Source organism: Odontesthes bonariensis, chromosome 12 (genome assembly GCF_027942865.1).
Source record: "Odontesthes bonariensis isolate fOdoBon6 chromosome 12, fOdoBon6.hap1, whole genome shotgun sequence".
Taxonomy (NCBI): domain Eukaryota; kingdom Metazoa; phylum Chordata; class Actinopteri; order Atheriniformes; family Atherinopsidae; genus Odontesthes; species Odontesthes bonariensis.
This window is the reverse complement of record NC_134517.1, coordinates 25,524,455-25,538,727: the sequence shown is the minus strand read 5'-3', so window position 1 is coordinate 25,538,727 and position 14,273 is coordinate 25,524,455. Positions and strand designations below refer to the sequence as shown.

General features: G+C 38.2%; 1 protein-coding gene across 9 annotated transcripts in view; it reads left to right on the top strand.

Annotated features, from left to right (window-relative positions):
- The window catches only part of map2 (microtubule-associated protein 2), a 93,491-nt gene that overhangs the window by 31,474 nt on the left and 47,744 nt on the right, over positions 1–14,273 (top strand). For all 9 annotated transcript variants that reach the window (XM_075479859.1, XM_075479857.1, XM_075479858.1 and 6 more), the window contains exon 2: positions 3,211–3,265. The gene's annotated coding sequence lies outside the window, so the exon portion shown is untranslated. The remainder of the gene's footprint in view (positions 1–3,210; positions 3,266–14,273) is intronic.

Genomic DNA, 14,273 nt, shown 5'->3' with positions numbered 1-14,273 from the left:
ATCATCTTTTTAATAACAGTGAGACTTGGAAAAAGCTGTGCAGGACACCTTATTGAGATCCTGTCAGAAGAGAACTGCAAAGGTCAGTGAAGGCGCAGTAAAAGAGATTACCATCAAGTCATCATGAAGAGTGCAGGGTGTTGATGGTTGCCTCACAATTCCAATAGCTAGTTCATACAACTGCAAGAGACTGCATTAAAATGACATGCTTTTATATATATTGTTTGTCAAAGACTTTGGAACTAAGAAGATTAGAAAGAGTGCTGGAGCCATTTTCCATTAAATGTAAAAACTCAAGTGATGCAACTCTACCTGCAAGTGAACAACGGTAATGATGATGGCAATTCAAACAGACACTGTCTGACATTGGAGAAAAAAATAAACCTGTTGTGTTCCTGTCCTGTTGAGACTTCGTTTTGGCCAGATGCACATTGACATTAATCGGATGATTTTTATTGCTGATTATTTTGACTGTGCACATTACATTTTTTGAATTCCCCATCTGTAATAGCTTCATACTTATAGTGTATAACTTTAGCATGTTGATGTTGCACACGCAAAACTCAAGGTGAACCTACTCAGAGTTGATTAAACTCCCTCAAATCAGCGTTTCTGGAACTGAAAACTCAGGGTTTTCTATCTCAGAGTAGATCAACTCAGAGATCAGGAATAGACTCAGTTGGTTGAACCTGCTTTGTGAAACGGACCCCTGACCTCCCATTACCGCTGTGAAAGGTGGACAAAGCAGACCACACCAAACGAGACCAGAACGAACTAGAACAGACCACCACAAAGCAGAGTGTAATTCACTGACCCAAGAAAATGATTGCTGTGACAACTGTCGGCACATAAAATGTAATGTAAAAAAATATTACACATGAATGTAAATAATGTATGTAAATTTAAAAAATCAAATAATGTAATGTAAATAAAAATATAATGTAAATAAATAATGTAAATAAAAAAAAAAGCTTGTTGCATATCTGCAACTGTGGGTGCTACAAGGTTAAGAGATCCATGGTTGTTTGCGCTGTACCCCTGTTTTGACACAGCGTGTATGCAGATTGGAGATTAGAGAAGCAAGCAGAGACAAGCAGAGAAATTAATGCAGGAATATTTTTCCAGAGAGCGATTTAAGACTCAATACGTGGTTGGTAGTTCCCACGAGCCATATTTAATCAAACCACAACGGTTTTGGTCAGGTTTTTTTGTTTGGTATCGTTCCTGGTTGAAGTTAACAGGGATTGGAGTTTCTTCTGTGGAGTGCGTGTATGTGTGAGGGGACTTACACACGCGCCAAGGACACAAGATGGCGAGCCAGACCCTCGGATTCCGTTACTAAAAGACAGTTCATCCTGTTCATTGTGACAGTGAGGGGATCCACTGCGCAGGGAAGGACTGTTGGTAAACTCTGCCAGAGCGGTAGGAGTGTTTTGCTTTTGAACCGAACTCTGAACCGAACTCTGAACCGAACTCTGAACCGAACTCTGAACCGAACTCTGAACCGAACTCTGAACCGAACTACTCAGGAACTGAACTCTGAACTTGTTGAAGTATTAAATTTTTGTATTTTGTTTTCCCATGATTGTCATGGTTGTGATTAGCAGTATAAGGGTTATTTATGCTTCAATTTGATTGATTAAGGTGATTATTCTCTTGTCAATGAGAAGAGGAAAATAGTTGACTCAGGATGAATATTGAATTAAAATAGATTAACCTCAAATAGGATAGTTACAGACCGGTCCAATATAACTAACCTATCTAAACTAAATAAACCATCTAACTACGGTGGCTTACCTGAACTAAATTATCTCTAACCTAAAAAAAAAACTGAGGTGAGGAAAAAGAGATGAAAGTAAAGAAATTTATTGTTGATACCTTCAGGTTGTTGAAATGTCATGTGTGTTTTACTGTTGTTTATTTCCACTAAAGAGGTTATTGCATTTAAAGTACCTGGTCTCTGGCTCAATTTTATTTGTTACCCCACTCCATTAGAACCTAGAACTGGTCCAGTAGTGTAAAAAGTGTGTATTGGTGATATATATGCTACATGTATAACTTTAGCATGTTCTGTAGTTCTTCCTCCCTAGAAATTCTTGCTTCAGCCTTGTGGGGTTCGTAGATAGCCTGATGTGTTCAGAAAATAACACCGTGTGCACACACAGTCTACCAGTATCATCTTGCAGTCCACATTGGGAACTACATAGATGATTGTCATGAGAAATAAGTATTCTGGGCATGTGTAACAATGCCGTCCAATCATAGCCTTGAGAATCCCCTCTCATGAAGACAGTTACCTCACATGAACTGTACTGAGGTCTTGCATAATCATGGTCACTCAAAGTCTAATGCCTTAGAGTTTACAGCAAATGCAGCAAAAAGGCACCTATTTGCTGCATTTCTGGCAAAATGTGTCTATCTGCCTCATCAACCATATTGCTGAGCTTAGAAGGTTCCCATAATTATTGCTCAATTATTGATCTAGAAAAGCACAATTAAATCAATAAATGCAGTTATTTGTTTGACAGATAATAGCAAACTAGATTTTCATGATTGAGACAGCCCTCTGCTACCACAGTCGGCCCACAGTGAATGTGTACTGGTATGTTCACATTGTGGCTGTTAGGCTAAAGCCAATTAGTGTGTGTCTGCTCTTGTCAGCAACTGTGTATCTGATGAATGCCCTTACATGTTGTGTTTATCCTTTCAGGAGCATTTACACTGTGCATGTGTGTGTCTGTGTGTGTGTGTGTGTATGAGAGAGAAAGGAGGGAGCAGCAGGGAAGTAAATATACCTGTTAGTTTTTGTGGCTGCAGTCCAATTAACACACATGCACATGTGGTTTTAACAGAAACACACTTTCTAACAGATGAGTTTTATTTTCTGACTGTTTTTTTTTTTCTCTTTTTTTCTCTGGTTACCTTTACCACCCAGCACAAGGCTTACTTTCTGTCCTCAGCTGATTGCAAACCACCATTGGTCAGACTTTTTGATGTCAGCTAATACCTGCTATTTTCTCACCTCTGCCTTTTTTCACCCCTTAACTATCATAGAAACACTGATTGTTTGTGTGTGCGCGCTGATTCAGGTGCCACCTGCCACTGCACTCACCAAAGTACTGGCAGCCAAGTCTAATCTCTCCTTGTCTCTCCCCTTTTTTTCTCCCCCTCCCTTCTGGTCTCCCACCTTATTCTCATTCCTCCCTTCAGGTCTCGGATGTCATTCTTTCTTCTGAGAGTCGCAAGCATCATTTCAGCTGGCCAGGTGAGTTGCTCCCCCTCTCTCTTTGTTTTGTTTTCTATGTCTCCTTCCTCTCTCCTTACTGCATACACCTTTGGGTGCTGCTGCAAAGATGCTGCGTCATTGTGCATATAAGCACCGTTGTTTTCTCAGTATAGCACCAGTAGCACAAAAAACCCATATATATCTCTCTCTGTTGTGCAGGAATGTGCATTTGTGCACTTGAATGCATGAATGTGAACCCATGAGCAAATACAAATACACTGGCTGTTGTGGTTTGTGTGTGTGGACATGTCTAGACAGTCCCAGACAGGAATTATTCTGGGCAGCATCACATCAGAGTGGACAGTCACATTATCCCCACTAAATAATTACATAGTTTGTCCAAATGCATATTTGGTGTCGGGTCTGGTCACCTCTCTGTCAAAATAAAGTGACAAATCAAAAGATGAATATATTAATTGTCTCACATTCCATCTTGACAACGATGACCTCACCAACCTCAGATTGTTTTGCTCTATTATGTTTTATGGATGAGGCAGCATAAACTACCTGGGTTTGATGAGTAATGGCTACATACAGTTTACCCATAATGGCCATTTAACACTTGAGATGGATGCAGTTACAGTTTTCATTTGAAGTAAATACCAACATATTTACATCAAACATCAATTATTTAACTTGCTCTTCATGGAGCTGAGTTGTTTTGATGTCAAAGCAAATCAAGTAGATAGTGTGCTTTGGCATGTAAATGTGATGTAGAAGACAAGAACATTTAAATGTCTGTACTATGCCAATATCAAAAACCTTGGAAAGGATTCTACTTTAAACTGGGTGTGTTGCTGGGGACATGACCAAGTGCAGCTTTTTTAGGTTATTCTGATGACACTCGATTAAACGTAGGTTGAATACACCTCAGAGTTTTCCTACATTAAATCTAGAAAACAAAGATTTTTAAAAGAAAAGAGGCCTGAATACATGGTAAATCCACTAACACGACCATCTCTTTTCCAAGCACTGACAAAGCTTTTTCTCTTAACTTTTTATTCACATTAGCCACAGGTGACAGCATTGTAACTTTGCAATCAATACGGATCATTCATCTTTTGTGTATGAGTTTCACAGGTCTGACATAGAAACATTATGAAATAGCACGGTGATGTTTGTCAGTTTTCAGATGAAAGGGTCTATTTAAACACAATGGGCCTCATGCAAGAACATTTTCGTATTTTTATTTTTTCGTATGAAGGTCTCGTACGAACACGCCACGTCAGATTTAACAAACGCTCTTAACTTCGGAAAAAGTGTGTAAACGACCTGCGTAAATGATGAATGCCACCCGTGCGTATTTAAGTATGCATGTGCACGAGGATAGTAAATTTGCATACTCCACGCCCCAAATAAAACCATATAAGACTACCATAAGAGGCTACGTCTCTTCCAAGAGCCTGACGCACTAAGGCATCCAAAAGTAGAAAGTCAGCCGCTGGTTACACTTCCCATTGACCTTGTTATATACAGAGTCAAATTAACCTTCAATTAGAGCATAATTTAAATCAAACAGAATAATGTCAGCATCATTGTGGTGTATAATGTATATATTTATTTATGTTTGCTTCAAAGTAATTAAATATACAATCCATTAGTCAAGCAAACTTGATTGGAATAACAGCGGACTATTTTACGGAACTCCTACGACAGCTCTGGATCACTCGTAAATTCTGTTCGTACCTGAAAGAAAACTTAAAATATGAAAAAATTGGTGAATGCACAAATTCTCTTAAATCACTCGTACGCACGACTTAAGAACAAATCTGTGCGTACGAACGGTTGTTGCATGAGGCCCAATGAGAGTGTTTGATGTGAAAGCTTGTGAGCATTCCCTCCGTCTCACTCCTGCTGACTTCGTGAGGGAAACCGTTAGTGGCATTTCCCAGCAGGTTTGTTTGACCTTCTCCTGTTTGTTTAGCCTCTCCTTCCTTGTTTGCCCCTCACCCTCCACAACACAAGCTTGTTGCAGGTAATCCTGACCTGGTCATGCCCCACTTTGATTATTACAAGCAAAATGGAAATGTAACATATCACAGTTTAAGATCTTTATAACACACACACAGCACTATTTCTTTAATTTAAATCCTTTTTAAATATCTAGCTTTATTTGTTTTAAGGGGCCTCGACTGAGATGTTTGGAGGGACATTTTCCCAAAATTTTAGTTTTTATTTATCCAGTTTATACTGGCCTATTCAGCAAGCACATTTATGTGCATATGCAACAAAAAAAAAAGCACTGCACTTGTATCTGAAGAAATTGATCATTTTTCGTGAAGTAAAACATTGCTATACTAAGCTCTTGAGAAAGTGAGCACTGGAACTGCATAACAGAACACAGCCATTTTGGACTGCTTCAGCTCAGCAGTAAATTGATTGATTACTCAAACACAAACAACAAATCTGACTACCACCACTAACTAGTATTTTGGCTTATAACCTGATGATCATCTACATTTTTTTGGACTGTCTGTTGATCTTCAACCAAGAGTCTATATGTGACTGTCAGTGCCGCATTTTTATTCGAGGAGTGGGTTTCTAAGATATGTCATGGCTACATTTTAGCTCCATGTATTTAGCGATCAAGTTTTAAACATCAAGATGAAACTCAGATGAGCAACAAAAGAGAAAACAATGGGGTAACGTTTTAGGAAATAATAGACCGCTTTTGTGATAGAAGGCCTTGCAAAGGGTATTTCTTGTTTCCTTTATTATGTTCGAAAGATACAACCTGGAATATTGCTTTTAATTAACAGGTTTGATCAACTTTCACATAATAAAGCAAATAAAAGATCAATTTGAAACAGTATGTTATTCACTGGTGGTTTCTGAGAGAGAGACAAGGAGGGAGAAAGTAATGTTCATATTGTCAGCTACTGCAGCAGTGATGTAATGGCCCAGACTCCCACCACTCCTCGGGCTAGACTCTTTTATTTTCCATCTTTCCTAGTCTCTCTCTTCTTGTCTATCCCTCCTCTGCATCTTTCCATCTTCTTCTCTCCGGTCTCATTTTGATCTCACTCAGCTACCAGGCTCTTTGATTTTCCTTTTTCGGTCTTATGTTGTCAGGGTCCTTATACATACTGGTATTAACAAAAAAAAAACGTTAAAGAAATTCACACGCTTGAAAGGACACTCTTATGAGCACAAATGAATGCATATCTGTAGCCTTCTCTCCATGAGCTTCATTGACATCCACAAATTGTTGAGAGTGCAGTTTGTTTTAAATGTTCAAAATCTAGAAATCAACAGTAGTCGTGGTAGAGCACAAAGGAGTCCAGCTTCTTCTTTGACTATGTTGGCATTCATTGTGCCCAAAGCCTCTAGTATTTGTGATCAGAAGTCCCTGAAATACTCTTAACATCTAATTTTCTTAAAAGCTGAGTATGCTGTTAAGAATAACGCTCTGGGTTTTGCTGTAGTAGGTCATCTACATGTAGATATGACATTTTAGTATCCAGCCCCATGACCATTTGACACTTTTTAATTTTTGTCTATATTTTTTTTTACCACTTCTTCAACATGTAGTAATTCCACAATCCATGGTTAAAAACATTAAAGTGGCAGCATATCACTAGTTACTTGTATACTGTAGTGTAGAGCATCATCCATGTGACACAGAAGGACTACTGAACCGAAGATAGTCAAATATGTAACCCCTAACCAGGTGTATTTTTTAACCCCTAACCAAGTAAGGCCCAATTCTAACCATTTACAAGACAGAGCGAAATAGAGGTGTGAAAGCACTGCAGAAATGTTTGGGATGGATCTTTCTTTCCAAGGTTATTGGCAGATTAAAGCTTCCCTCAACACCATCTTACCTCCTTATAAGTATTCGTGGCCAAAATAAACACAGTTGAATGTAGATGTCACAACATACAGTAGGCCAAGGACGTCAGGACTGACATAGCAAGTCAAAAGTCGACGTGGGAAGCAGTAAGCTGCTTCTTTTTATTTAGATCAAGCTTGTTAAAACTCAATAGCAGGAATATGCACTCTGTGATGTGACTTTCCAGAAGCTGGAGGTGGGGTATGTGCGATCTCTCCCCCACACACGCATACATGCATTCTTACCTTTTCAATAGAGGAGAGAACAGGTTAATGAGAAGAGGGTTGATAAATGTGAGGCTAATATAGAAGACTAATCACTTTCCCCAGCTTAAGCTCTGAGAAAATTTAGTGGAATAGCACAGATTTTTTTTAGTTTAAGAATCAATTGCATTTAATATTGCTCTTTGCAAGCTGTCATATGGACATAATTGGGTAGCTTGAAATAAATTAAGGAATTTTCATGTGGGAAAAGCTGGGAGACCAGCTCTGAAGCGTAAGCACTTACCATTACATGTTATTGCATGTATGCAATGACAGTGCAAACAAGCGATACAACCATCAGCCTGGCGTTGTGCTTATTGTTGTATACAAAAGCTTTGGAAAACTTACAGTGCTGACCTTAGGATGGCACTAGTGGAAATGTCACAACAGTTCATCCTGAGGGTAAAATCTATGTTATGAACCAATATCTTGGCAATCTTTCCAGTGTCTGAAGCAATATTTCACAACAGAAAAATAAAATGTCAACCTCATTAGGACGAGGATTAGCCATGAAATTCATGGCTATCTTCTCGATAGTTATGCAGAACTTTGAGGACTGAAGTCTTGACAAATTTTCTGTCCAAAATTGTCGCCCTTTGAATCTTTAAAGAGTCTCCATGGTTATAAAAGCAGGTTGAACCACAGTCCAGTCCAAAATAGCTGTCTTGACACTGCAGGCCTAAAGGCCTTAGCTTATGGGTCACATTGTCATTAAAAATGAAAGCTTTACATAACCAATTGATTCACCATAAAACTTTCTAGGAGCTTACCTTACAGCATTACTGAATAATCCATAGCTAGTCCTCAAAGAATCAGCATATTCACGCTTCACATAGGCCCATTCACAAAACATGAGCTGCTTTTTTGTTGAAGGGGTAAAGCTTGGTCACTTGAAACAAACTCACACACACACAAATGCACCAACCCCTCCAGATTGCATAAAATGTGGACTGACAGGTCACTGCTGGATGCACAGTCTCAGGAGACAGAACAAAGCACTTTCACTGTGTGTGTAAGCTAAAATCAGTATGTGTGTGTGTTTGTAGGATCAGGTAGTGGGATCAGACTGTGTGTATGTGTGTGTGTGTGTGTGTGTGGTGCAACGTTGCATAAGGAAAGAGCAGAAGCCATTTCACATCGGAGAAGATGAGGGTAGCTTTAAAAGATGTTTCTGAAACTCTTTGTAGATAATGTGTTTGTGTACATGTGCTCTCATAGATGGCTCACATTTGTACAGTAGTTATTGAATACATCACACCATGATGACAACAGAACAATTTTTCTCATTTTTAGTTTGCTTGAAATTATGATAATAACTGAATTTATTCACCTAAATTTTTCTAAAAGGTAGACAAAATTCTAAAGTAATTAATGTTTGGGTAGGAGTAGGTACCAAAGAAAGATAGAAGTATGGTTGGCCAGTTAGAAAATAATTTCAATCTTTTTGGAGTGTAAGTTTTCACATTTTGTGTCTGGATGTGTAAATAAACGGCTTGAGCAAATTACAGTTTGTTTACAGTACATTTTTCAAGTGGCAGACAATAGAAACAACTGTGGTGATATTGATGTGTAATCATGTGGGCAGTGGAGGTCTGACAGACAATTCCTCTGTTAGAAATAAGCATGTATAACATCAACAGACGCGTCAATGGCTCTCAGCTTCGACAGCCATTCAAGACATGTGACTGGGAGCCATTGAATAGCAAACTGTGACTCTTTGACCTTGGCCCACATTCCCTCTTTAGGGTATTAAACAAAAAACAAAACTTCTGTCCTTTCATGTAACTGTCTGAAGAAAAAAGCATCCTTTAATCGTTCTAGTTCTAAATCAAAAGTTAAGTAGTGCCATTTAGAAACTAAATCTATATATTACTAAAGAGAAAATAGCTACATTTCTTGGGGGAAAATACAAAACACCCTGATTGATGATCACACCGTTACACAGTGTTTACATTCACTTACAAAATGACAACAGTGGAGCAGGATGCAAACAGCTGACCACACGAAACCAACTCGTCTCATCTGAGTTCACACAGTATGAGAGCACACACACAAGCCAAGCACCAGTTACCAGTGATCACGTACAAGTAGATTGATTCTTAACTGGTTACTAATGATAGATTTGAACACCATTTTTAAGAAATGCTTGCCATGTTTTATTTGAAACAAGAAAAAAGTACATTACAATGGACAAGGCAGTCAGTATTAAAGCAGCAGGCATGGCAGCCCGAGAAATGATTGATTACTTAACGTTTGATGATGGCATTACTTGAAAAATGGTGATGGGTTAATTTGGCTAAACTTTTTAAATTGGAGAACTTGTATTTCCAAATGGCAAACAATCCCACCCATGAGATCAACTTAAGTCCATGCCAGGGGTACCGTGTATAGCTGGTGGAGTCGTATTACTTCGCAAAAGTCTTGATTTTCTCCACTATTTTCAGCTTGGTTTCGGTCATCTTTTGGTGATTAGCTCCAACTTTGCCAGAAGAGATAATCTTGAAAACTGCATAGCTAATGAGTTGATAATGATGTTCTCCTCACTGTCTGCTGCTATTGTGAGCAGCAGACTAGCTGGCTAATCTGTGGAGCATCTCTCTAGTTCTACTGAAAAGCCTTCAGGTAGCTTGTTATTCGTGGCCCCACAGCAGATGTAGCTAGTCTTATAGCTTGCAGTCATGTAGCTGAGTGATATGCTCTTCTTTGACAGCAGGTGATGGGTTTTTAGCTGGGAAGATTGTTTTTTAAGAACATGAAGAAAAACCCCCACTTTGAGTGAGTCAGAGAAGGCGGTAGAGTTACCAGAATATTTCTACCTGCTATCCATGAGCACACTATACATGAGCTCACTGAGAGTCACGGCAAGTGAAAAGGTTTCCATTAAAAAAGAAAAAAAAAAATCCAGTCAGATTTAATTTATATTGACCACATTATGTTTTGTAATGTAATACATTTATGACTTGTAATGCTGTATGAGTAATTATGCTCAATGAGGTGTTGTAATGTGTCAAATGAGGTTTCTGTCAGTCATGGCTGTTTTTTGTGCACCAACCACTTTAAAGTGAAGTCATTCCTATAGTTGACCACATTACTGTGGCTCAAGAGCTTTCTTGACATGGCTATTTCTTTCTCCTGACTGACGTCATTCATCACTGTTTTAATTTTATTCACCTATTCCCGTTTCTTTATTTCTCTCTTTTTTTTCTCTCAGTTAATCATGAGACATTTGTGTTCAAGGCATTTCATTTGCATTTTTATTGGAAACTCTTGGCTGGATTTAATTAAAGTTGGATTTATCATGAAGGGCAGCCTGGTCTATCTTATCATGGGCCTCCTTATACAGACGTGTACAAGCTTTTTCTCTGCCCATATAAAGTAGTAATCGATCATTTTTTCCATTCTTAAGGGTATCTCACGTGTTTGCATTCCTGTAACACAAAAGAAAACTCAAAACAGCTTTTACCCCTGATTGCTTCATTAAGTACAGAGTATCAAAGACGTGTCTTCTGCCTGACATATTTTGTTTCCCGGTGTAATATATGCTGCAGTGAACCATCCTGCATTTTCACAAAGGACATAGAGGCCTGTCCAAGGCCCTCGTCTGATGTATGACTCACATTTGACCTGCAGCTGTTGCAGAGCTGGAGCAAGGAATCAAAATGTATTTTCTACTGTGAAATGGCTGACTTTTATTTCACTCCAGCCACTCTTATCCTTCAATTTTGTGTAGAGTATGACAACAGAATAAAGTAATTGATGACAGTGCTTAATAACAGTGAAAGCTTGACTAACATTGTCAGACTTGTTGCACTGACACTTGAGATTATACTTTGCCAGAGCGTAACAGGAAGTCATTCATTCAGGCTTTTTAAAAGAGAAAAACAATGTTCTTTATTAGTTTTTGTTAGTTTGTGGTGATAACTCATGGTGTATTTTTACCAACCTTACATACAAGGAGGGCAGTTGGGTGATTTGTTATGCTATTCTATATGAACACCCCAGCACATGAGAACCAGACATCCAATAACTCATACTGAGAAATCGGCACATATTTTAAAAGCTTTCAAAATAGTCATTTGAAATGTTAAATGAACACATTTTCGGGACGGTCTGTGGCGTAGTGGGTACAGCAGGCGCCTCATCTACAAGAGGTTAGTCCTCGCTGCAGCTCGCCCCGGTTCGAGTCCTGCATCGGATGGCCCTTTGCTGCATGTTGTTCCCCCTCTTTCTGCCCCCTGCTTCCTGTCTCTCTACACTGTCCTATCTAATAAAAGCCCCCCCAAAAAATAAATGAACACATTTTCATTTTTATTGAGAACATGATAAAAGAGCACTGTCACATAATTAATATTTTGAAATTAACATACATTTTTGCATTTTGTTTGTACATCTGGTCAACTAGTCATATTCAGTGATTTAAACAAATGTCGTTGACAGATTCTGTTTTTTGACTATTCTGTTTTTTGACTATTCTTTTTTTTTAAAGGTGCAGCTGGAGCCTGATCATCAGTATCAGGCTTCTACTCACCTTTTTTTAAATGAATGTATTAGCATCTCCTGTGTCAACTCTTTTCTCTCATCCACAGCTCCTACTTCCCCTTTTTATTCAGTGTGATATAAGAACATTGGGACACATCTTGTTATACGCTGAAGAAAATGCTTGTGTCACTGCTGACTCACCCAGTTGCCCTCGTTAGCATGCAATCTCTATGCTAATAAATATATATAATAGAGTGCATTCTGTAATATTATTACAGAGGCATTGATAGCCGTGGATATTGGTAGAGGTAAGAGCTGACTGGTTTTTCATGCTTGTAACATTATAGTTGTTGAGAAAATGCTGTTATTAGGAGGTAGATATTTGCATATAGAAAATGCAGAACTGCGTATAATATATGAAGCTGGAGGCACGATGTTTTAAGAAAGATACAGCAGAAGTCATGGAGAGAGGAGCTTGGCGAAGTAAAACTGGTCTCTAAAATAAGAAGATTAAGAAGACTGTAACTTTACACCAGCAAAAAAGTTCATACTCAATGTTAAAAAGTACTTTATGTTAAAAAGTACTTTATGTTAAAAAATACGGATGTGAGTCCCACTCATGCCATCAGACAATATAATCATCTATCTGTCCAGCTGTCATCATTCTGCTGCGTAGCGACAGTCAAATTAAGATTTGTTAATGTACTGTTAAGGGAACTTGTTTCTTTAAAGAGATCCTTTAAATTTTTCTCCGCAACTTTCCATAAAAGGCTGATACCACTCTTGTTCATTGAGTGGGAAGCTGAAGCCAGCAGATAATAAGCTTAACTACAGACCTTACAGATGTTATTTTTCTTTTGCTAGTGTTAGAAAAGATTGACATTTACTTAAATAGGTGTGTATTAGGCTGTCATAGAGATGATATGACACATAAAGCTGAATATTTTAAGTCTGGTCAATTGGCCTACTACATTATGCTGTGTCCATGTTTTTTTATGGTTTATGTCATCTTGGTTACTGTAAAGTTGACATAACAAAGACATCTACAAAATCAGTGTTTAATACCTTGCAGTGTTTGCCATAACAGTACAGCCTCTTCTCCCCATCTTTATGCATTAGGTGATTGCCTGTTGACATACAGTGTTAATTAGGAGATGAGATGGCAGCTACATTTTGAAACCTAATGATGTCGTCGCTCTCTGATGTCTTCTTTCACCGTCACAGCGGCGTTAGAGCAAGGCTTCACCAATTTTAAGGTTGGCAGTTTGAGCTCCAACCCCTCCACATGTCCAAATTGTCTTTGGGAAAGATACTGAGCCAGATACTTCCCAAGGGAGTGCTCATCGGTGTGTGAGGATTGCAGGAGGAGTGCTGTATGAATGTGTGTGAGTTAATGACTGCTTGTAAAACATTCTGTGGGACTTAGCCAAGGTTAAAAGCTGCTATATAAGTGTGGACCATGTATGATTTATAACACTTGAACATGTTCTTGGTTTGTTATATCACCTAATTCAGTCCTCAGTTTGAACATATGCAGATTAATATAACAGAAGATGTTCACTGGCTATTAGGATACACAATGCTTACGGGTACGTATGATAACCAAAGTGACAGGAAGATGAGGAGGAATCTAAAAGGTTCAAATAGGACCGGTGGGATTTTAGCAGAAAATATGAAAGTGAAACAGAGAGCTAAGAGCAAAATGACAAATAATGGTGAAATATTTCATTTGTGCTCCATATAACCTTTTTTTTTTTTTTTTTTTTTTTTTTTATAAAAAAAGGAATGAATTAATAAATATCGGAATATTTGACTTGTGTTTTCAGATCCAGTACAGTATGTTGGAAAGACCTTCAAATATCTTAATGACAAAGAATTTTTTGGAGAGCCAGTGTTTATTTATTAGGGTTATGACCATCATGACTAATGTAGAGCCTGTCATAGAGAGAATTATAGATGGACAATTCTCCCACATAAGAGCAGGACCCACAGATTGAGGGGGAAGCAAAACAGCAAAAACAAATATTCTATTTATCGATGTGTTTTACAACTATGACTACAAAAGACATACAAAAGTTTGAGATGTGCCGACAAGTATCTACAGTACATTTCAATTGTACTCAACTGTAAGTCGCTTTGGATAAAAGCGACTTACAGTTGCATAAAAATAAACATACATTATTTGTCGTGCATGCCTCTTAGAGTGGTTTGTTACTCATGAGCAAGTGAGAAACCCATTGATATTATCATCTTTTTATCTCATTATGTTAAGTTGAAAATTATATTTTGATCTACTTTTTGCTGCACTTTAATGGAAAACTAAAGTAATTTTAAATTCTGAACACAGTTGGTCATCTCTAAACAATCAGCAACATACCTTTAAAACCCCATATCCACAGCTCCACCACCGGAA